At 46.3% G+C, this 21649-nt stretch overlaps 1 pseudogene; it reads left to right on the top strand.

Moving 5' to 3' along the window:
- Nucleotides 1-14935: 14935 nt before the first annotated feature.
- Nucleotides 14936-15145, top strand: LOC138766688 (U2 spliceosomal RNA; annotated as a pseudogene).
- Nucleotides 15146-21649: the final 6504 nt, after the last annotated feature.

Genomic DNA, 21649 nt, shown 5'->3' on the forward strand with positions numbered 1-21649 from the left:
GTTTTCTTTATGGATTTGTCCTAGGTTTTCTTTATGGATTTGTATTAAGTTGTATTCATTTTGTATGTTTTTAAAATCAATTTGGGGGGTAAAAGTTGTAAGTGAAATATGGTGGTTGTCCTATAGCCAAAAGCTTGTGTTGGACTGAAAAAGGGAATCGTCAGATCTTATTTTAAAGGTGGAAAAGAAGCTTCTAATGAAAACTTGTCAAATGGACTTGTCTACATATGACTGAAGGAACCCTTACAATAGATCTTTTTATAGGATAGCCAAACATGCTGTGAGCAGGCTCTAAATCTGTGTCAAACTGCCAACAAGTTCTAACACAATAGGGTATTTATACTAGGATGCTTGGGCCAGGTGCCATATAGTTGTAGCTCTTTCGTTACTATTTTTTGAGCACATACAGTTGTACACAGCCTCCTTTCTAAATTTAATGCAAAATAAAATATTTTCAGGTGTAATGTGACTGCCTTATAGGCACAGTGTCATCAGGAAATTATCTACTGTTATATTTTAATTCTGACTATTATGTCTAAAACTAAGCTTTGACGCCCTGTTCTGTACAGATCACTGTCCAGCAGCCTTCTTCTTATCACACACAGGATTACAGTGATGCTAGTATGTACATTTATTTATTCACAATAGCTGATGCTGAGAGCTTAGTGCCCTTTCTCTTCAGAATGATCTCTGCACAGGACAGACAGCATGCCCAGAAACCTCTACCATTCATGTAAATAGTCTGGACTAGTTCATACAAACATCAGCCAGCTCACCTAGCTTAGAATGGAGCCTGGCTGCGTCATCAAGGGCAGAGGACATTCTTATGATGGGGAGTACTAGGCCCATCTCCAGTGCTTAGAGTCGTCCGGTGCTCAAGACAAAAACAGCGCCAAGCGCGGAAACCAGGCAGTGTTTTGAAAAATGCACTGCACAACGTGGATCACTGTGCTGGTGCTGATAGGGTAATGAAAAAAAAAATTTATTTTAATTTCTAGAGGTACATTCACTTTAACATTTTTACAGAGTGACAGTGTAGCATCATTGTGTTTTAACCACACCTAGGCAGTAATATATTTTCTTTTTCTATTGTGGCTATACCCATGGGTCTTTATGTAAAGCATATTTCTAAATGCTGTTGAAATAGCACAGACAAGATGGCTGCCTTCATAATGTACAAAACAAGAAATAAAATAAAAAAACAATTAGAAAAGAGATAAAATATTTCAGTATCTGGCTGTAATCAATAAAAGAAATGTCCAGGTGCTACATTCACTTTAAGGCTATGACATATTCACAAAGTGGTGTGCACCATGTTGATCAATCTGGCACATTCTCACACATTGCATCAGTATTAATGAACTACCATCTTTTTAATTTCTAATGTATGTGTGGTACTCTACTCCTGAGTGGCAATTGACCGCTACCGCTATCGGTACCGCCACCCACAGAAAGGGGAAAATGACCCAAGGTGTGTAGCGGAGAGTTGTAGGTGCTGATGAAAGGATGACTGAGTCCCAGTACTTTACTGTACAGTCTCTTAGAAATACAGAACACTTGGGCACTAGATAGGAAATCTTAATACAGACTTTAGTGTTTCATTGGATCTATGCTGAGAGATACTTAAAAGTACTGAATACAATAGAGGTAGCTGCAGTGATGCTTGGATAGTTTAACCCCTTAAGGACAGAGCCTGAAATGGCCTTAATGACAGAGACAAATTTTATGAATATGACCAGTGTCACTTTAGTCATTAATACCTTCGGGATGCTTTTACCTATCCGGCTGATTCTGAGATTGTTTTCTCGTGACATATTGTACTTTACATTTCTGGTAAATTGGAGTCGATTTTTCCAACTTTGAAACTTTTTTGCGTATACAGAAAGTGGTTATACCACACAAATTATATATTAAATAGCATTAGCAACATGTCTACTTTATGTTGGCGGCATTTATTAAACGATCTTTCATTTTTTTTACACAATAGGGAGCTTAAAACATTAGCAGCAAATTTCCAAATTTTCAGTAAAATTTCAAAATCAGATATTTTTAGGGACCCCATTTCAGAAACTGCACCCCTCAAACTCTGCAAAAGCACATCCAGAAAGTGTTTTAACCCTTTAGGGGAGTCACAGAAATAAAAGCTAAGTGTGTAAGGAATTTGAAAATTTTAATTTTCTGTGCAGAAATTTTATTGTAATCCAATATTTTTCATAATTATAAACCTATTACCAGAGAAATGCACCCCAATAATTATTGCCCCGTTTCTGCAGTTTATAGAAATACTCCATATGTGGCCCTATTGCGCTATTTGACGCAACCACAAGCCTCAGATATAAGGGAGCGCCTAGTGAATTTCAACGCCTCCGTTATATTTGGTCATTTTTGACTGTACCACTTCAGGTTGGCAGAGGCTCTGGGGTGTCAAAACCTAAAAAACACCCCTAAAGGGACACCATTCAGAAAACTACACCCCTCAAGGAATGTAACAAGGGGTGCGGTGAGCATCTGGACCCCACAGGTGCTTCACAGATTTTCCGAACAATATGGCGTGAAAAAAGAAAAATTTATTTTTTACACTAAAACGTTGTTCTAGCCTTCAATTTTTCATTTTCTTAAAGGGATAAGAGGCAAAAAAAGACAAAAAATGTGTAGCGCAGTTTCTCCCGAGTACAGAAATACCCCACATGTGGCGATAAAGTGCCAAGGGGGCGCAGGACGAGCCTCCAAAGGGAAGGAGCGCCAATTGGCTTTTGGAAGCTGAATTTCACTGAAAAGGATTTCAAGGGCCATGTCGCATTTACAGAGCCCTCGTGCTGCCAAGACACTGGAAACCCCCCACAAGTGATTCCATTCTGGAAACTACACCCCTCAAGGAATCTAACAAGGGGTGCAGTGAGCATATGGACCCCACTGGTGACGGGCACAAATGTGGAACAATGTGACGTGAAAGGGAAAAATTTCATTTTTTCACTTTCATGGCACAAATGTGCCCGTCATCAAGGGGTCCATATCCTCTTTTCCCCCCCTGTTAGATTCCTTGAGGGGTGCAGTTTCCAGAATGGGGTCACTTGTGGGGGGTTTCCAGTGTTTTGGCAGCACGAGGGCTCTGTAAATGCGACATGGCATTCATCATCCATTCTAGCCAAATCCAACCTCCAAAATCCAAATGGCGCTCCTTCCCTTCGGAGGCTTGCCCTGCGCCCACATGGTGCTTTATGTCCACATGTTGGGTATTTACGGACTCGGGGGAAATTGCTCTACACATATTGTGTGTTTTTTTCTCTTTTAACCCCTTGTGAAAATGATAAATTCAAGGCTAAACCAACATTATAGTGTAAAAAATGTAATATTTCATTTTCACGCCACATTGTTCCACATTTGTGCCCGTCACCAGTGGGGTCCATATGCTCACTACACCCCTTGTTACATTCCTTGAGGGGTGTAGTTTCCATAATGGGGTCACTTGTGGGGGGTTTCAACTGTCTTGGCAACACAGAGGCCTTTTGAATGCAACATGGCCCCTCAAAATCCATTCCATCCAAATCCAGCCTTCAAAAACGAAATGGTGCTCCTTCCCTTCGGAGGCTTACCCTGCACCCGCATGGTGCTTTATGTCCACATGTGGGGTATTTACGGACTCGGGGGAAATTGCGCTACACATTTTGTTTTTTTTCTCCTCTTTTAACCCCTTGTGAAAATGATATATTCAAGGCTAAACCAACATTATAGTGTAAAAAATGTAATATTTCATTTTCACGCCACATTGTTCCACATTTGTGTCCGTCACCAGTGGGGTCCATATGCTCACTACACCCCTTGTTACATTCCTTGAGGGGTGCAGTTTCCATAATGGGGTCACTTGTGGGGGGTTTCAACTGTCTTGGCAACACAGGGGCCTTTTGAATGCAACATGGCCCCTCGAAATCCATTCCATCCAAATCCAGCCTTCAAAAACCAAATGGCGCTTCTTCCCTTCGGAGGCTTACCCTGCACCCGCATGGCGCTTTATGTCCACATGTGGGGTATTTCCGTACTCAGGGGAAATTGCTCTACACATTAAATGTTTTTTTTTATCTTTTAACCCCTTGTGAAAATGAAAAAACATGACAAGATTAATAATTCAGAGTAAAAATTTTACAAAAATTACACTAAATGTTGGTCTAGCCTTGATTTTTTTCCATTTCCACAAGGGGTTAAAAAAGAAAATGAACACAAAACGTGTAGGGTAGTGTCCCCTGAGTACGAAAATACCCCACATGTGGGCATAATGTGCCATATGGGCACAGGGCAAGTCACCAAAGGGACAGAGCGCCATTTAGAGGCTGGAATGGAGGATGGAGGCCATGTCGCAATTACAAAGCTCCTGTGCTGCCAGGACAGTAGAAACCCCCGACAAGTGACCCCATTCTGGAAACTACACCCCATAAGGAATCTAACAAGGGGTGCAGTGAGCATATGGACCCCCCTGGTGACGGGCACTTACGTAGAACATGTGCCGAGAAAATAAAAAATACAATTTTTTTCACTTTCACGTCCCAAATGTGGCCGTCACCAGGGGGCCATATCCCCGCTGCCCCCCTTCTTAGATTCCTTATGGGGTGTAGTTTCCAGAATGGGGTCACTTGTGGGGGGTTTCTACTGTCCTGGCCGCACAGAGGCTTTGTAATTGCATCATGGCCTCCTCTAATGGGAATAGCGGCCATACCTATTTAGCTGGGGAAAAGGGACAATTCTAATTTATTTGGGGGTATTAGGCCAATTATTAGTTTATAAGGTTGGAAATGACAGGTGTCCATCAAACTCAACCTGTGTTGATCCAGAGGAAGGCAAAAAATCCTCGTGAGGCAGACGACAGTAGCCTCATCACAGGGGAAAATTCCTTCCCGACTCCATAATGGCGACCAGAATAATCCCTGGATCAACGTGACCCCTGAAATAGGAATAAGGGACAGAATTTAGATAATGTAGAACCCCAATGACGTGTGGTGCACCTTGGAGCGATCCAGTATGCAGAGGCCGGGGGGATTAGGACAGGTGTCACACTGGAAAATGGTGTCCTTCCTGATCCCCCTGTTACCCCACACTCTGCACTTCTTCTGGGGTCTCCCTTTCTCCTGTGTGGGGGACGTCACCTGGAAAATGTTGTCCTGGTGCGATACGGGGTCCTTCATATCCAGAAGCGCTGGGTCCGCTCCATGGCTGCTAAATATTAGGGCGCTATTACTACTTCTGATATGTTCGGATCGTGCCGCAAGCTACAGGGCAGCGAGGGACCGGAAGAGGGGGCGCTGGTATAAAAGTTATCCCCGTACAGGTGGTGACCTTTATCCAGCAGTGGGAAGATCAGTTCCCGGACGATCTTCCCACTAACTCCGAGGATGGGGGGGGGAGGGGGCATCTGGGGGCTGGATTCGGGTGTCCCTTCCTACATACACTCTAAGGGTACATGCACACTGCGGAATCGCGACAGATAACCCTTCGTGCATTCCACAGCTGGCACCCGCCGGCGGACTGATGCAGGCGCACGTCTCCGTCCGTGTCATAGACTCCATTCTATGCACGGGCGGATTCCGCTCTCCGTCCAACGTGTTCATTCTTTGGATGGACGACGGATTCCGCCCGTGCATAGAATGGAGTCTATGACACGGGTAGAGACATGCGCCCGCATCAGTCCGCCGGCGGGTGCCAGCTGCGGAATGCACAAAGGGTTATCCTTCTCCATTCCGCAGTGTGCACGTACCCTAAATCTGTAAGTGTACCCTGAGGTACTCTCACAGAGTTTGTAGAATTTCACACCATACCGTCATCTCTTATTGGGACGGTACTGGCGGAAAAGACGTGTCTGGGGGGCAGCGTACGCTACGCTACCCCCAGACACGTCACTGGATGATGAGGATGAATGGAGGAAAGAAGGATCCCCCCATTCATCCTCACTGGCTGTTTTGGTGTCGGAGGCAATAATAACGTATCCCTCTGACGCCGAAAACACCCTGGGGGCCATCTTTATACGGGGATTGGTATATGGGGTATGTAGTGGTGTAGTGTCAAACTTTATTCAATGTAGTGTGGTGTAATGTAGTGTTTTTTACGTGTTTTTTTACAGTAAGTATAAAAAAAAAACCTACGCCAACAAAGGAGTTGCTGATAAATGCCGCACTTATGTGCGGCACTTATAAGCAGACCGTGGCAGTAGGATATAGAAAAAAAACACCCTACGCCAAAAAGGAGGAGTTGCTGATTAGCAGCGCACTTTCGTGCAATGCTGATCAACACTCAGCGGCGATAGGGTGCGGAAAATAGAAAAAAAAAAATTTGGAAAAAAAAAAAAACCTTTTTCTACATTCTGAATATCCCTGTAGCTGCTGATAAGTGTATTACACATATCAGCCGCTAGGGGGCAGCAGAGCGCAAAATCCGGAAAATGACGAGGCTGGAGCCGAAAATAGCCGAAAGAAGACGACGGGGAACGGCGGAAAGACCTGAAGACCGAACGGAATGACGGAGGACGCCGCGAACCCGGAAGACGCCGATCAGGAGCCCGGGACAGGTGAGTAATGTACAAATACCTGCTCTGGACCCCTCGGCTACCTAGCTGAGGGGTCCAGGGCAGGTATTTACTATTTTGTGGGACTCTGATCGCCGTGCCACCGGCCCGATCGCCGTGAACGGCCGGCCGTTCACGGCGATCGGGCCGGTGGCACGGCGATCACCATTACTTTTTACAGTAATGGCGGTCGGTGCTGTCCGAGGACGGCACCGACCGCCATTTTTTTCCGGGTCATCGGGTCACCGATGACCCGGAAAGGTTCCGATCGCCGCTATTGGCTGATCTGAATTGATCAGCCTATATCGGCGATCGTAAGCACGGGGGGTGTTAACCACCCCCCGTGCCGTGAAGCTATGATGGCCTGCTATGATTTATAGCAGGCCATCTTCCCCGACCGCTGTGTGTGAACACGCAGCGATCGGGGAAACATCGGGCGTACCCATACGCCCGTTTGCGTTAAAGCCCAGGCAACGGGGGCGTATGGGTACGCCCGATGTCGTTAAGGGGTTAAAGTTAAGCAGTGAAGAGGAGAGGAGTTTGTCAAGGGAGTCCCCTACTATCCTACCGATGAGACTTGTAATGCCTTGTAATAAACAAAGAAAGGTATTACTATATGTTATTCCTCAGTATCAGGAATATATATATATATATATATATATATATATATATATATATATATATATATATATATATATAATGAACTTCATTGTGAAATTAACTACTCACTGTTATGGCCTCTGTCATATTTGAATATTTGATGGGATTCAAGGCCGCTTCCTCAGGGCTTGCCCAGGGATCTGGAGTGTAAGTTCCAGATCCCCTGGCCAGAGCAACCTTTAGCTGTGCGTACATCTTTAAGACGCACGCACAGCTAAAGGGAACAGCATGCTGGGGCAGAGACTCAGGGGCTTCCTGTACAGGCAGCCTCTGTATGACAAGCTGGCTGCCTGCACTAGAAGCCAGAAGAGGACCGACTTAGGAATAGGCTTGATCGAACATCGGGAAAAGCTAGGTTCGATCGAACTCGAACCTAGCCGAACCTTTCGCATTTGATTACTCTTCCCGGTCCATGTGGAAGGAGGAGACAGCCTGGAGACCGCCTGGAATTCCGGGATTCAGCCTAGGTAATAGGGTCCCCGGGATGTCTCCTCCTTCCGCACAGACCGTGAAGACATCAGCAATCAAATGTGAAAGGTCCATCTAGGTTTGAGTTTGATCGAACCTAGCTTTTCCCAATGTTCAAACAAGCCTACTCAGAAAGCCAGGAGAGGTGCTGTGGAGAGAAGTGTGAGTGGTAAGTAGCTGGTGGGGGGAATCCTGCACAGCTAGAGAGAGCCAAGAGCCCCGGGTATGTCCTGATAAGCCCCGTCCCCGGTGCAAAGGTTCATGTCACCCAGCTTTCCCAGCACCCTGTAGTCAGTGTATGATGGAGGTCACACAGCTTTCCAAGCATCCTGTATATCAGTGTAGTGGAGGTCACACAGCTTTCCCAGCATCCTCTATGTCAGTGTAGCGGAGGTCACACAGCTTTCCCAGCATCCTGTATGTCAGTGTAGTGGAGGTCACCCAGCTTTTTCCAGCATCCTGTATGTCAGTTTATAATGGAGGTCAGACAGCTTTCCCAGCATCCTGTATGTCAGTGTAATGGAGGTAAAAAACATATACCCCACATAACAAACACAATCGTGGTCACCTGAACCACTTAGGAGCTATCACCAGCCGGTATTACTCCTCAATCCCCACTGGACAGCGCCAGACAACCAAGGACCAGCGATAAAGTGAAAAAAAACCCCCGCAATCTCACCCATCCATGGTCTCCTGTCAGCTTTCAAGTCCAGTGATGTGTAGAAAGAAGCCGCATCCAGCTGCTTGTATAGCACAGTCTTTGACCCTGATGTTCCCTATGGTGTCAAATATGCCGGCTCTCCCTCCTCGCTCAGGGCATCTGGGGTTAACCCTTAGTGGATCAGGCTGCCCCTACCCCGTACTACCCCTGCCATTGCCCTGCACTCCAGCGCTCTACGCACACCAGCGAGAGCGACATAGCGTATTAGCTACCACTGTAGCAGAAACGCAAACTCTACCCTGCCTAATGCAGATACAAATGTCCAGTTTTTGATGTCCACGCTCCCTGAAGATCCCAGTAAACTGGCTGAAACGATCGTAGGAGGGGGACACAGAGTATGGACTTGGTATCCTAGGGGCAGTTACAAAGGGGTAGTACGGGGTAGGCGCAGCCCGATCCACTAAGGGTTAACCCCAGATGCCCTGAGCGAAGAGGGAGAGCCGCCATATTTGACACCGTAGGGAACATCAGGGTCAAAGACTGTGCTATACAAGCAGCTGGATGCGGCTTCTTCCTACACACCACTGGACTTGAAAGCTGACAGGAGACCATGGATGGGTGGGATTGCCGGTTTTATTTCACTTTATCGCTGGTTCTTGGTTGTCTGGCGCTGTCCAGTGGGGATTGAGGAGTAATACCGGCTGGTGAAAGCTCCTAAGTGGTTCAGGTGACCACGATTGTTTGTTATGTGGGGTATATGTTTTTTATGTATTGACCGAATAAAGGTATTTTTTTAGTGTATTCACCCCTATCTGTGATTTTGTATATATACGTGGAGGTGATATTATTTCTGTGAGTTAGTGTAATGGAGGTCACACAGTTTTCCCAGCATCCTGTAAGTCAGTGTAGTGGAGGTCACTCAGCTTTCCCAGCATCCTGTATTTCAGTGTAATGGAGGTCACACAGCTTTTCCAGCATCCTGTATGTCAGTGTAGTGGAGGTCACACAGCTTTCCCAGCATCCTGTATGTCAGTGTAGTGGAGGCCACCCAGCTTTCCCAGCATCCTATATGTCAGTGTATAATGGAGGTCACACAGATTTCCCAGCATTGTGTATGTCAGTGTAATGGAGTGCATGGATGCTGAATTAAAAGACAGTGCATCCCGCTCTGCCTTTAAGGGTCCTATGTTAGAGAATTATAAACAGCAAATAGATTAAATCTAAGTTGTCTTATAAAAATCTAAACAAAACAGCAGAATTTCTATATACTTGGAGGTTCACCTTTGCAAATCCTAAGTTTGCACATTTATGGCATGCTTTGGTGAATGTAAACACAATCTATTACACAACCATGGTGGTCGTGCATTATTTCCATATGGTGGGCCCCAGGTTCTCCAGTCCGACCCTGTCCATCTGTGCTTCCAGGATGTAGAAAAATGCTTTTATTCTCTGGTACAAGGAGTCAAAGGAGCTTTTCCAAACTCCTGATCTGCAAGCTGTAATATATGAACGCTACGCTCTACTAGGAGAGTGTGGGACAAAAGTGGGAAAGTGGGACAAAGCTGGATTCACACTACTATATTATAGCTTGGTTCAGGGCCGGATTAAGGTTGGTGTAGGCCCCGGGCGACAATTCCCCCTAAAATAAATAAATAAATAAATAAACTATACCGCGATCTATACAGATGGCTGTTTACTGTAGGTGACTAAGCACAGACCCCTTCTCGCTCCTGGCTGTATGGCTCAGCATCCTCCTCTGTTGCCCATGTAATGGTCACTAGAGGCTGCAGTGCAGAGGAAGATACAAGGCCCTAAAGACAGGAGCGGGGAGTATCAGAGTGTATTCCCATATTGTGTTTGTGTTAATAACGCAATGTGAGAACACAGCACTTTCTGTGCGCTGTTGCCCACTGTGTTAGGGCCCTATTACATGGCCTGATATCCTGGGTAAGCAGCACCGGTCTGCTAGGGTTCGGGCTGGTGGGGGCCCCTAAGTGGTGGAGGCCCCTAGGCACGTGCCCCTGGTGCCCTCCCTTTAATCCAGCCCTGGCTTGGTTACATGTGTAAAATAGTATCTATAGGATAAATGCTGCCTGATAATGAATTCAAAGCACTGTCCACGCCAAGCATCCTATCCTACACCAGACTCCAGAAAACTCAGTAAACTAGTCAAAATGGAAGATGCATTTTTCAAAAAATATTCACCAGATTGGTTTCCATCGTTCTTGAATTTGGCATGCAGAAAAGTGACACAGCGACTGAACTCCCGGCCTACATCCTTATCGGCACTAGGATGTCCACTGGTATAATGTTACTACAAACATCCAATAGAGGCGACATGCTTTGATTATTTCCCTGTGTGAGACCAGTTACTCTGGAGGCTATCATGGAGAAGGATTCTGTGCACTTGGATAGTACTTGAATGTCATTACTTGAATGCAGTTATATAGAATATGTTATAGACATATTCATTATTGTAATTCCTCGTTCCAGTGTTTGTTTGTTTGTTTTCTATTGTTACCACAGTAGCAATATGTGCATTAAAAAGTTGTTTACTGAAAATTTATAAATAGTTACATATACTGTAGATATATCCCTGAAGTATTTAAACCACCAGTGCAATTGTTTAAGTTAAAGAGAATGTACCATTAGACTAGTAAAAATTAGCCACACATACTGCCCTGTCGGCACTGCAGTGTACTGTCCGGCCGCGTGGAGCTTTTTTCGTTTCGCCTCCCGATTCCCTTTATTTCCGTCGATATGTCTATATGCTAATTAGCTGCCCTGAAGCACAAGAGGCCGGCCCGGCGCCTGAAATTTCACCTCCTCTCCGCCCCCCCCCCGGTAACGCACCTTCCTCAGGTTGCACTGGCACGCCTCTGATGACGCGCTCGGGATCCGGCATGAGGACGCTGCGGCCGGGCAGAAGACAGGAGGTGGGATGCAATTAGAATAGAAGGTGTGCCAGTGCAACCTGAGGATGGCCCGTCAGCGAGGGGGGCAGAGAGGAGGTGGATTTTCAGGCGCCCGGCTGGCCTCCTGTGCTTCAGGGCAGCTAATTAGCATATACACACATCGGCGGAAATAACGGCAATCGGGCGGCGGAATGAAAAAGGCTCCACACGGTCGGACAGTACACTGCAGTGCTGACAGGGCAGTATGTATGGCTCATTTTTACTCGTCTAATGGTACATTCTCTTTAAGGATTCGATGGTACTCCATAACGATATATTTACAGAACATTCTGGGTAGGTTCACACTACTGACTATGGGCGGAAATTTGAAGCGGAGGCCACGCTGCAGCCTCCGCTCGACGTTCCCCTGTCCCATTGACTCAATGCATTTCTCAAGCTCAGTCATTGACGTGGCAATTCTTGGGCAGATGGCAGATTGAACTTGAGAAATCCATTGAGTAAATGGGACAGACGAAAATTCAAACAGAGGCCGCTGCACGGCCTCCGCTTGAAATTTCCACGTGTAGTTTGTAGTGTGAACACACCCTCTTTGCGTAAAAAGCTATTCCATACATTTGAATGTGTAATATGTGCATGGGTTTCTGCAAGCTTTGTTTAGAATAGCACTGTTCATAGATCAACTGCAAGTGAACATGTCACTTGTTAATTACTAAACAAAAAGAGGTTTAAAAAAGGTTTATTGCTTTACAATATTAAAAACACAACTGCACCAGAAAGGCTTACAGAATACATGCAGTATACATTCAGAACAATAATGTGTGCTTTTAGTGATCAATTAGATCAGGGGTGGGGAACCTCCGGCCCGCGGGCCGCATCCGGCCCCTGAGACCTCCCGATGCGGCCCGCGGCCCGCAGCTCCCCTGTGATGCTCGCCGCTCTGCTGGGGAAGAAGCCGGCATACACCGCATCCTCCGGTGTCTGTGACAGCTGGCGGACACCGGAGGATGCTGTCTGTGCCGGCTTCTTCCCCAGCAGAGCGGCGCGTGTCTTTAGTCTCTTGCGGGCCGCACGCGATGACGTCATTTCATCGCGCGCCGCCTGCAGGAGAAGACCGGCACAGAGGACCTGGGAGAGAAGAGGACCTGGACTGCGTGGGAGCGGAGGTAAGGTGAGTGGGATGTTTATTTTTTTATTTGGGGGTTAACTAGGATCCCAGGGACATGATTGATGGGGGGGGGACAACTAGGCTACCAGGGACATGACTGATGGGGGGGGACAACTAGGCTACCAGGGACATGACTGATGGGGGGGGGACAACTAGGCTACCAGGGACATGACTGATGGGGGGGACAACTAGGCTACCAGGGACATGACTGATGGGGGGGGGGGCAACTAGGCTACAAGGGACATGACTGATGGGGGGGGACAACTAGGCTACCAGGGACATGACTGATGGGGGGGGACAACTAGGCTACCAGGGACATGACTGATGGGGGGGACAACTAGGCTACCAGGGACATGCCTGATGGGGGGGGGGGAATAACTAGGCTACCAGAGACATGACTGATGGGGGGGGGGAATAACTAGGCTACCAGGGACATGCCTGATGGGGGGGCATAACTAGGCTACCAGAGACATGACTGATGGGGGGGGGGAAACTAGGCTACCAGGGACATGCCTGATGGGGGGGGAATAACTAGGCTACCAGAGACATGACTGATGGGGGGGGGGGAATAACTAGGCTACCAGGGACATTAATGATGGGGGGGGGGGGGGGACAACTAGGCTACCAGAGACATGACTGATGGGGGGGGGGGGGGGAATAACTAGGCTACCAGAGACATGACTGATGGGGGGGGGGAATAACTAGGCTACCAGGGACATAACTGATGGGGGGGGGGACAACTAGGCTACCAGGGACATGCCTGATGGGGGTTAACTAGGCTACCAGGGACATGCCTGATGGGGGGGGGAATAACTAGGCTACCAGGGACATGCCTGATGGGGGGGGGACAACCAGGCCACCAGGGACATGACTGATGGGGGGGACAACTAGGCTACCAGGGACATGACTGATGGGGGGGACAACTAGGCTACCAGAGACATGACTGATGGGGGGGGGACAACTAGGCTACCAGGGACATGACTGATGGGGGGGACAACTAGGCTACCAGGGACATGACTGATGGGGGGATAACTAGGCCACCAGGGACATGACTGATGGGGGAGACAACTAGGCTACCAGAGACATGACTGATGGGGGGGGAATAACTAGGCTACCAGGGACATGACTGATGGGGGGGGAATAACTAGGCTACCAGGGACATGACTTATGGGGGGGGACAACTAGGCTACCAGGGACATGACTGATGGGGGGGACAACTAGGCTACCAGAGACATGACTGAGGGGGGGGGGGGGGGGGGGGGAATAACTAGGCTACCAGGGACATGCCTGATGGGGGTTAACTAGGCTACCAGGGACATGACTTGAGGGTTAACTAGACTACAAGGGGCATCACTGGGGGTTAACTACAATAGCAGGGGCACTAGGGGAACAATACTATGCCTTGTCCTGGGTGCTGCAAACCCCCGCTACTAACTGCCGCGCACGGTATGCGGCCCTCGAATGATTTTATTAATGCCCGACTGGCCCTCGACATGGAAAAGGTTCCCCACCCCTGAATTAGATATAAGTGAATTTACAGTGTTAATGAAGTGAAGCGCCTTGTTAGCTCGGCAGTTGGCTTATCAGCCGTCTGCCTTTGAACCCTGCTCCAGGTGCCTGGAAAAGCTGGACCCAGTCCTGGGAAACTTTTTCCAGTTTCCCAGGACTGGATTTTCCAGGCATTTGGAGCGGCACGTCAGCCGACTGCCGAGCTAACTAAATGCTTCCCCTTGTTAACACTGTAAAAGCCAGGACATTCCCGGACATTCCGGGATTGCATAGCTCTCAGATGGTGGAAATAAATCCTAGCTTGGCAATCAAATAATGACCAGAGCTTATATGTACCACTACATATGCCATGAAACACCCATCACTTCTCAGCCTTTTGGTTAAGATCAAGTATAAATCAAAACCGAAAAAACAATTCATGCAAGACCAAAAAATAGAGAAAATATATTATCCTTTATTGTTGTATACAAAAATAAACTTAGTTAAAATGCATGTAAAGGGAGCTGGAGCTAATACAAATCCCCAACAAAGAGTGGATACAAGTAGGTTCAATCACATAAAGTGCCAAATCACATAATACATAACAATTAACAGAGAACCTACATACATATATACTGGGCACTGGGCATATATTAGAGAAGATAAGTAAAATTCATAGTGAAAGAAAGACAAAGATGAATACCACCAGAAGTTGTTAAATATTACCCATACATGTCCTTAGTACATTTCTCCACCTCACCACTCACCCGACGCGCATTTCATGTGTTGCTTTATCGAGGGTGATGTCACAAGTGCTGAGCTCACACCTTACAAACCGCACAGAGCCAATCAATATGTACCCCCACATATGTATCACATTAAACGATCAGTAAGAGATCCATGCCTGTAATGCCGGACAAACCGGAAGTGACGTACCCAGGTCATGTGATCCTACCCAGTCATGTGATGAATATCATAGAATATGTAAAAAGTATTCCCTGTATGTAAAAGCATTTCATCACGCAACTATTTTCCCCTCCTAGGTCGCATAAACATCAAGTATAGTAAGATCAAGTATAGTATCCGTTCTTATCAGTTTAATATCTAATACGTCCCCATCCCCTATTTGGGGACCATATATGAAGTGGATTTTTAGAACAGGGAGATTGAAAAGGAGCTTGCTCTGTCTTCTACAGGCATTGACCTGGTACTGCAGTGCTTCCAGGTTCAGTGCACCAAAAAATAAATAACTAAAAATAAATAATATGTAATAAACCATCCAAAGTCCCAAAACCATGGCATATATCAGTGCTTGATAATAAGAAGTATATAAAAAAAATCTACTTCACATTAAAAACGTCACAAAACAAAGTCAAACCCCCTAAGGCTGGATTCACAGGTAGCTTAAAGGGAAGCTGTTAGCTAGAAAGTCAAAAAGGCCTGGGCAGGTCACTTAAGTGCCCAGGGCTGCAATGCTTTCCCCCACCCTCTGGCGCATGCAGTCACTAACAATGAAGACCAAAGGATAGAAAGGGGGAGAGTAGAAAGGCGCTACAGCCTAGGGCACTTCAGTGTCCGGCCATGCCATGTTTATTGACATGTAGGGCTCGATTTTGTGGCTATATGAATGTTGTACATAACTGATTCCCTTTAATCATTTTTGTAAACTCACACATTTTATTGTACTTTGTCCACTAGATGTCCTCATTGCACATCTATCTGTCCTCTAAATTGAACCAAATCATTTTCTAGATAGATAATAAAAGGCGACGTTTCGATCTACTCAATGAAATCTTTTTCAAGCAGCTTGAAAAAGATCTCATTGAGTAGATCAAAATGTCGCAACTTTGATAGGTCAATAAATCACATCGATTTTTTCACATTAAATTGGAGTGCCATCTCTTTACATTTTTTTTGTGAATTTGGAAGCCTGGGTGTGGCGACCGGAGATTTTTGCACCCACCTGAGCCTTTGAGCTGCACAGTGCCGTCCAGCAACCAACTATCTCACAATAATAAATGCTAAATACTGCGGGTGCAAAAATCTCCGGTCGCCAGACCCAGGCTTCCAAATCCACAATAATGGTGCGTTCACACCTACAGGATCTGCAGCTGATTTTCTGCAGCAGATTTCATTTAAATAACTGAACACAGCATCAAATCTGCTGCAGATCTGCTGCAGATCCTGTAGGTGTGAACGCACCCTAAGGGTACAAACCCACACACCGTATACACAGCAGATACGCAACAAATACGCAGCAAATATGCAGCAGATTTGTTGGTACAGATTTGATGCTGTGTTCAGTTATTTAGATCTAATCTGCTGCGTATTTGCTGCGTGTTTGCTGCGTATTGCAGCAGTAAATACGCTGCTTATACGGTGTGTGGGTTTATACCCAAAAAATGTAAAGAGATTGCACTCCAATTTAATATGAAAAAAATCGATGTGATATATTCACCCATCAAAGTTGCGACATTTCAATCTACTCAATGAGATCTTTTTCAAGCTGTCACTGAAAAAAAATAGCACATCAAGAAGGAGTAAGGCAGTGACGTAGCTACCATTGAGGCAGGCCACACAGCTGCCAAGGGGCCAGTGCCGCAGGGCCTGCCTCCATGTTGCTAGGACACTAACAAATTATTGCACTGACCCTGTGCTGAGAGCGTGATGGTCCAAAGCCTTTACATCATTCCAGGTGGAGATGACTATGGACTGTAGACATATGGGGCACTATTGGAGGGGATTAAAAACTATACAGAGCACTGTTTGAGGGGATTTGAAACTATATGGTGCACTATTGGGGAAATTAACCACTATTTGCAACATTATAATAGTATTACTGCATGGGGGAAATAATGGGATACCTAATGTGTGGGGGCACTATTATGGGGTAACGTCTGTATGGGGCACTGTTAAGGGAACTAATACTGCATGGGCTACAGAGGGGGGCACTATGGATAGGCAGCTTGTATAGAGTTTGGTATGTGGTATTAGAAAAGTGCAGATCCTAAGATGCGTGTCTGACAGATTCGGTGACCAGAGATGTGACCAGAAGAAGTCATCATGGCTACCTGGGCCAAGTGGGGAAAACGACAAAAGAGTAAGACTCCAGCCAGAGAAGACGTCACTGGATGTGCGGTATCCAACTAGGGGTGTTACCGTTGTATACACCCTTTGCAAAAGTCTGTACTTTTTGTATATTTATTAAGGCAAAAGTAGTACTGAAAGCCACTAGATGCCGCTGTATTATGTATGTACATGTGAAGCTGCACAGCTGAAGGATCGTAAAGGGTTATTGTGTTTGTGTGTTACCAGAATCTGTAGACCAGTAGGATTTCTGCTTTCTTCTTTCCTATCATATCTGAAATGCACAGAGAAAGAAAAAATAATAATAATAATAATCTGGAGTGGAACTGTTCTCCCAGTAGGAATCTCACAACTTACACTTGGTGAGTGGTGAAAATGTTCACCACTCACTAGATGTATACGCCCAAAACAGTTTCCACATGCAGATCCGCTGCAATCCTCCCGGAAAGGCTCAAGGTCTCCCGGCATTGAAGAGATTTGCACAAAAGAGAAGAAAAATGGAGAGCGGATACTAGTGTTATAAATAACAATTAACGGCCTTAGCTTCTCAGATATATGAGTTTATTCACTGTTCGGAGGGGAGTAGTAGCCAGACTCCCCCCCCCCCTCCCCCCCAGGCCAGGAACATCATTTTCTTATATCTCCTTATGACATTGGGAACTCCATGGCTGCTCAAACTCCAACTTGTCCAGCTCAGCAGTAGCACACAGCTTATTGCACAGGGAATGCTTCAGACACTTCAAACCTCCTTGAGCTTTACAAGGGAGGAATTAAAAAGTGGGGGCTGGCTTTCACGGAAAATGTTAGTAACCAAGAGATTTCATTTTTAGATCTAAATTTGTATATAAAGAATGAAAAATTGAATACCAAAACATATTTTAAACCAGTTGATGCTAATGGATATTTACATTGTAAGGCTATGTTCACACTGCGGATGAGACCGGCTGTTCCGTGACCCCAGCCGGATGATCTTTCGGCCGCAGAGCTCTGATGCGAGCGCATCAACGCGTGCCCGCATCAGAGCTTCCCATAGCCCTCAGTGAAGCAAGCGGCAGGAGCCGCTCGCTTCACTGTGTGAACTGACAGGTCTTTCTGCGTCCGGAAATCACTAAATTCTGGCAGCAGAAAACTGACATGTCAGTTGTTTGCGGCAGCGTATGGGATCCCGGCCGGAGCACACACAATGTGTGTACGCTCCGGCCGGGATCCCATAGAACAACAGGCATTGTTCCACCGCGGTAAAAGTACGGCCGTTGTTGCCATCAGCAACAACAGCCGTACTTTTACGTAGTTTGAACATGAAAGTGAACATCAAAAACTGTGGAAAACAAATATCCCATTTGGGTCAATGGTTCGAATAAGAAGAAACTGTTCAGAAGATTTGGTATTCAACGAACAAGTAAAAGTGATAGAAGAAAGACTGAAGCAAAAAAATTTCCCAAGCAAGGTGCTAGAAGGAGCAAGAAAAAGAGCAGAAAAAATAGATAGGAAAAAACAACTAGAGGAGCATGGAAAAAAGAGCGAAAAATCAGAAGAGAAAAAGAAGGAAGTTCTTTTTATTACAAAGTACTCATCTAACCATAATGACATCAAACAAATTTTAAAGAAAAACTGGAGTATTTTATTGGAAGATCCGTTTTTAAAAAATTATGTGAAAAAAGGACCCAAGATGGTCTTCAGAAGATCAAGGACACTAGGACAAATAATTGCCCCTTCTTTTCCAGATTTAAATAAAAATAAAAAGAAGAAAGGGAGGATGAATGAAAATGAGAAGGGAATATATAGATGTGGTAAAAAGATGTGCAAAACCTGCCCTTATATATAGAATAATACAAAAAAGTGATAAATGACACTTCAGGAGAGGAATTTGAGATAAAAAGTCACCTAACTTGTGGTAGCGAGTACGTTATCTATATGCTGGAGTGCCCATGTGGCCTCTAGTATATAGGGAGAACAAGCTAGACCCTAAGGCGTAGAATAAATACTCATCGTTTTAACATTAGTCTCCGTTTTAATAAACATAGTGTCTCTAGACATTTCTCGCAATATCATGAAGCTAACACAGATGATCTTAAAGTGTATCCGATAGAGAAAATAGACACACAACTGCATAGATTCAGTAAACTTTGCCGCAGGGAGAGTTACTGGATTTTTAGAATGAACACCCTGGTGCCTAATGGGTTAAATGAAATGCTAGAGAAAGTCTGATGGACAGGTCTGATGAGGATTCTGGTTGCACATGGCAGTGGGGAGGAGGGGAAAGGAGCCTATGGGTATAAACACACACACCGTGTACGCAGCGTATTTACTGCTGCGATACGCAAATACGCAGCAGATACGCAGCAGATTAGATCTAAATAACTGAACACAGCATCAAGTCTTCACCATCAAATCTGCTGCAGATCTGCTGCGTATCTGCTGCATATACGGTGTGTGTGTTTGTACCCTTAATGTGTTTTTAAAAGTCTTGTATTGTCATTTATTCTGTTTATCCCTGAGGAAGGGGGTACAGTGTTTCCCCGATACGCGTTGGATTGTGTTTAAATAAATGTTTTTTACTTACCCGAAGTACCAATAATATATAGTTAGTGAATGGTGAAGCTTAAGGAGGTTTGAAGTGTCTGAAGCATTCCCTGTGCAATAAGGTGTGTGCTACTGCTGAGCTGGACAAGTTGGAGTTTGAGCAGCCATGGAGTTCCCAATGTCATAAGGCCAAATAAGAAAAGGATGTTCTTGGTCTGGGGGGGGGGGGGAGTCTGGCTACTACTCCCCTCCGAACAGTGAGTAAACTCATATATATGAGAAGCTAAGGCCGTTTATTGTTATTTATTAAACTAGTATCTGCATTTTTCTTCTCTTTTGTGAAAACATTCTTTCCTATCATCTCACTCCTTTCTTCTTCTGCTGCACTCTTTCACCCACTCACAGCCCTCCATACACACTGTAGAGGAAGTTAGTCCCATGGGTGGGGGAGGAGCAAGAGTCATTCGTTCTGTACATTGTGGAGGAAGGACACGCTAGATAGCTCTCCACGCTGGTCCCATTTGGACCAGGTCACAGTACCTGAGGTCAGTCTTAGTCAGTACCCCGCATGGGAAGGACATAAGACAGCACACTGTTGTCAACTTCATTACCAGTGACTATACAAAGCACAATACACTGTTAAACACCTTTTAAGAGAGGACTAGCCAGAGATCACCTCAACCCACGCCGAGGACAAGGCGAAGTCACAGGGCAGGACAGTATCCATACTAGAGCCACTGATCTGGGCAAAGCAAAGTTGCAGTAAGCCTATGAACTCTGCCTCGCAGTGCGGGTGTCAGCAGGGAACCCTAAGCATTCCGCTCATCCCAGGTAACAAGGTCTGCGGCCTGTGTCACCCATTAGTAAGGTTCGGCCAAAGCTAGTGGGAATAAGGTAGTGTGAAGACTGAAGTCAAAGGTCAATAAACGGGCACAGGTGTTGTCCTTCTTCTAATTCTTCTTAAAAGTATTCTACCCCATCCTCCAACATCCCAGCAGAGCACATTACTACATGGGTTGAGACTCTTACGGCATCCTCTTCTCTGCTACTCTACTTCTTGTCTTACACAGCAAAACTCAACCAACACAACTATATCTTACACTGCACTTCTACTACAGATCTGGTCGTTCTCTTATCAAGTGTTTATTGAAACTTTGTCTATTGTGTGTCAGAGACTTTAACTAAAGGAACTTTATACTGTCACTTCTATATTACCTGCTGCACACTTACAAGTAGTAAACCAACTCAAGAGTCTGTGATTATTCTTCACCACCGACAAAGTACACACCGCAACCATGGGACATTCTCCCCTTTCTGTGAGTGGCGGGTCCTACTATCCGGGAGGGTCATTCTACCACTCTGGCCATCCGTGACTACATCATCCCAAGGGACCTGGTAACAACCTGGCAGGCAGTGGCGTAGCTACAGGGGTTGCAACGGTCGCTGGGCCCCCCCCATGCCACCTTGCTGTGCCCCCACCTGGAACTGCTTGCATTCATGGGTCACACAGACCCATGGATGCACGCAGTTGCTAAACACCCTGCGTCCTGTGCGATCTCCCCAGTCACCTCTGGAGCTATGTCGGGGCCCCGCCCATGTCCCGCCTGTCCCGGCCGATCATTTCTGCCCTGGAGCCTGCGTCCTGCCCGTTCTTTGCCTGCACCCCACCCGTTCTCTACCCACACATACTGGCCAGTCACTGCGGGCATCGGAGCCAAGTGGGGGCCTAGCCTGTGTCCCGAATGTTCTTCACCCGCATGTCGTGCCCCTCTGTCTCTGTGGTGCCGGTGCCTGAGTTCTGTGTTTGTAGTCCTGTGTGCAGTGGCGTCGCTAGGCATTAAGATTCGGGGCCAGTGCCCCGAATAGGAAGGTCACTGCCCCGAATCTTTTGCCTATGTCTGCACTCCAGCTCCAGTCCTGCAGTACACCTTTGGGCCACGGCCTTAAAGGTCGCTCAGCCCCCTTTAACCCACAGCCATCTGAGCAGACGTGCCATGCACACGCACGTCTGCTACAACACACATCTGACGGCTGACTTCACTTTTCGGCCGCACCTCAGAGGAGCCGGCAGGGGAGGGGGAGCTGCAGAGGAGCCAAGTAAATATGCTTTAGGGTGCGTTCACACCTACAGGATC

The sequence above is a fragment of the Dendropsophus ebraccatus genome, chromosome 10 (genome assembly GCF_027789765.1).
Source record: "Dendropsophus ebraccatus isolate aDenEbr1 chromosome 10, aDenEbr1.pat, whole genome shotgun sequence".
NCBI lineage: Eukaryota > Metazoa > Chordata > Amphibia > Anura > Hylidae > Dendropsophus > Dendropsophus ebraccatus.